Genomic DNA, 3,992 nt, shown 5'->3' with positions numbered 1-3,992 from the left:
TGCCATACATTTGCTTTTCTTCCATTTGTGATCATTCTCTTTTCAAGAAATGAAATATTTAAAAAAGCAAACAGATTACATTGGTTTCTTAATTTAAACTTTTTTGGTTTCTGTGTATTGCCATTAGTTTTTTGTTTTTTTAAGATTTTTCCGATCAGTAGAATGTTCACAGCAAATTGAGGGGGAGGTCAGAGGCTTTCTATAGAGCAACTTCACACACACAAGCATAGGCTTTCCCAATATAAACACCCCCGTCAGTGTGGTACTTCGTTAAAACTGAGATTTTGCCTGAATACATGACAACCACACAGGGTCCATAATTGATGTTATGGTTCACCCTTAGCGTCAGAAATGGGGATGACCTTGGGAAGTGTTTGGTTTAACATTTACTCTCAAATTGTTTAATGTAAATGGATTTTCTCACTAGTTTCCAATTTTACTTCTTGTGAGATTTCATATAGAGTCACATCCTCTTTTCTTAATTTCTCATGGTCAGAGAACAAACAAGATGTATCAACGTTGTATTATAGTAAACTTTGTGGAGGAGTGAGAGAGAGAGAACACATGTATACACATATATGCACTTTATATTAACTCTATGAAATACCTTATTTAGAAGTTCTGTATCCTTTTTTATCTGCATTCTTAGACAGATGAGAATGCAATCCTAATATATTGTATTTTGTTTATTTTTTATAACTGATATAGTTCATACATTTGATACAGTATGAGCTGTCAAAATAGTTATAACTCTTTTTCATCTCTGTATAGCAGAATCTCTATTTTTCCCCAAATTTCCATTTTTATTAGTAAAAATGCTTTGGGTTGCTTTCTACTTACATGTGCTAATAATTTGTTCTTTCTTCCTTGATGGGAGAGACCTGATCATCAGACATTCAGAAGCAATTTATCTTCCTTGGATAACTAAGGTGATTTTCTGCTGTCTCTTGCTGGAGCGAGGAGATAGGGGGAAAAAGTAACATAAGACATTAATTTCCAACTACAGTATCTGTCTTGAAATGTCAACTTTACATATTTTCATTCCCCATGTCAAGGCAAATTCTGATATCACAATTATGCAGAATGAGAGAAATCAAGAGGGTTCAGACCCTGTTAACAGAATTCTCTAATCTGTGCGTCTTTTAGATAAAGCAGTGATACCCAGGGTTTGCCCAAACTATTCCTGGTTTTATAATAATATCCATACGATACTCTTTTAAAAATACTATAAATGTAGATCAAAGTGAATGAATACACCTACTACTTTGAGAGACATTGAAATACTGAGCTTCCAAAGAAACTATGAAAATTTACATTTCAAATAGCATTATATAGTAGCCAATTGACTTTGATACTTGAAACAATATCAAGACAGGAGTAAAGCAAGAGTATGCCCAAAACACTTCAAACACATTTTTCATCTTAAACTCATTGCATTAAATGGAATAACCTAGTTTATTACGTTTCCTCCACAGATGCAAAAATAATTTCTGAATACTGCTGGTTCCGCATAGAGGGTATGTCTAAGGTCCCCACTGCATTTCATATTCAGTAATTTATTTTTTGACAGAGAATGAAGTTTCCAGTAATGTTTATTTTTTTGACGTTCACTATCAGTCGTTGGGATTTATTAAAAATTCCAAGCCTATAAATTGTGCTTGTGGGGAAAATGTATAAGTTACCCATTTTGCATTCTAAGTTTAATTAAAGTCATATTCTCTAGTGGACTGTTACAGACGTATTTATCCCACACAAAAACCTTAGGTAATTGTGGTTCCTGAGTCCGTTCTTCTCTGAAAGGTATATCTCTTACTGGAAATATTTTCTCATTGAAATAATTATTTTTCTATATTCTTACCACATTTTTAGGGAAAAATTAAGTCTGTTTTACAATATTTCAAAATCCCTAAGATTAGGTGGTTTTTATTCCTATTTAGTAAAACCAACTAAATTTAAATTTACGTGATAATTTTTTGTATGTTTTTGTTTTCAAACCCAGTATTAACCTTTGACAGTAATATAGCTAGGAGTTTTACGTAGCAAGAACAAATTTATGATGTAGACCATCATTCCAGCTACACTATAGGACAGAATTTTAAATCTATTGTTCCTGAAGTATCAGCTAGACATAGCAAGATAAAATTCCTTATATTTATTCTAAAATATCGCTTCCAAACTAGGTATAGACTGTTTCTATATTCCTTCATTTGTTATATATGCCTTGTATGTTTTAATAGCATATACAGAATATATTCTCTCTCCTACTCTCTCTTAGCCTCTCTGCATTATTTCCAATATATTTTCAATAAGTCTTGGTATAGGATTCTCATTTTCCAAATAAAAAGTTTATGAAATACTGAACTCAGAGGACAATTTTCTGTTAACTTATAATTTCATTGGCTTGTGTCTAGCTGGCCTCACTTGATACAGTATTACTGAGGTCAGTCTATCGCAAGTACACACTTAAACACTGGGAAACATTTATGGATATCACTATCAATGTTAATAAATCTCAAAATGCATGCCAATAATCTAAAATATCTTTACATAACTATTTATATACTTCCTGTGTATGGATTCTAAACTAGGTAATTTATATGCATTATTTTAGCAATTCTCAAAGATTGGAGTCTGAGGAACTCTTTATCTTCTTTTACAGAATTCTTTTATGAACACCCCAAAAAGTTTTTATTCACATGGACTATATCTATCAATGTTTGTCATATGAGATATTAAAAGTGAGAAATACTTAAAACATTTATTTCAAGGCAAACACGTTAGATGTTAATACCAATAATTCTTTTAAGAAAAGAATACTTTTTGAAATTAAAAATGATACTTTATAAGACATTTGTTTGCATTTTTATTTTATTTTTGTATTTAAATGCTTTTGTTAGAAGTGTGATCTGCAATATTACATTAGTTTCAGAAGTACATAATTCAACATTTACGTGCATGAGTAAATGCTCATCACAATAAGTGAAGTTACCTTATCTCCCACACAAAGATAGTACAAATTCTTGACTATATCACCCATTCTGCAGTTTTTGTTCCCATGACTTATTTTAAAACTGGAAATGATACCTCCTAATCTCTTTCACCCATTGGGTGCATCCCACCACTCTGGCAAATACCAGTTCTCTGTATTTGAGTCCATTTCAGTTATGTTTTGCTCTTTCATTTCATTTTTTTTAATTCCACATAAAACTGAAATAAAGTACTTGTCTTTCTCTTCCTGACTTCCCCTAGCATAATGCCCTCTGAATGTCATATATGGGAGCTTTCATTCCTTTCTACAGCTGAATAATATTCCATTCATATGTTGCATTATATATCTCCCATGTATCTTCTACATCCTATCACATGATGTATACAACGTGACATATCTTCTTTATCCACTCCTCTATAGACAGATATTTCGGTTCCTTCCATATCTTGACTATTGTAAAAATGCTACAATAAACATAGGAACATGTATATCTTTTTAAAATAGTGTTTTTGTTTCCTTACATTAGTATGCAAAAGTGGAATAATTGGATCATCTGGTGTTTATCGTATTTTAAAAGGAATTTCCATACTGTTTTCCAAAGTGGTCACTCCAATTTACTTTCCCACCACTTAGTGCATGATGGGTCTTTCCACATCACCACAGTACTAGCTGTTTCTTCTTTTATTAATAGTAACCATTGTGAAAGGTGTGAATGAGTGTTGTACATTTCATTTGCATTTCCCTTATAATTAGTGATACTGAGCATCTTTTCATGTGTTTTTTGGTGTTCTGCATGTCCTATTTGAAAAAATCTGTATTCAGGTCATCTGTCTATTTTTTCATCCAATTGTTATTTTGATGTTGAGCTGTATGAATTATGTATGTGTGTGTGTATATATATATACATATTATATATAATATATATTATATATAATGGATATAAACAATATTTAAATTGTGTATATAATATACAATTGTATATATAGTATATATAGTAAATATT

At 31.2% G+C, this 3,992-nt stretch overlaps 1 long non-coding RNA gene across 1 annotated transcript in view; it reads right to left on the bottom strand.

Annotated features, from left to right (window-relative positions):
* Positions 1-846: 846 nt before the first annotated feature.
* Positions 847-3,992, bottom strand: part of LOC144243928 (uncharacterized) — a 96,117-nt gene continuing 92,971 nt past the window's right edge. The window contains exon 4 of the long non-coding RNA XR_013338805.1: positions 847-950. This is a non-coding gene — a long non-coding RNA (uncharacterized LOC144243928). The remainder of the gene's footprint in view (positions 951-3,992) is intronic.

The sequence above is a fragment of the Crocuta crocuta genome, unplaced genomic scaffold, assembly GCF_008692635.1.
Source record: "Crocuta crocuta isolate KB4526 unplaced genomic scaffold, BGI_CrCroc_1.0 scaffold88, whole genome shotgun sequence".
NCBI classification, from domain to species: Eukaryota; Metazoa; Chordata; class Mammalia; order Carnivora; family Hyaenidae; genus Crocuta; species Crocuta crocuta.
Note: the sequence above shows the minus strand (reverse complement) of the source record. Positions and strands in the feature narration are given on the sequence as shown.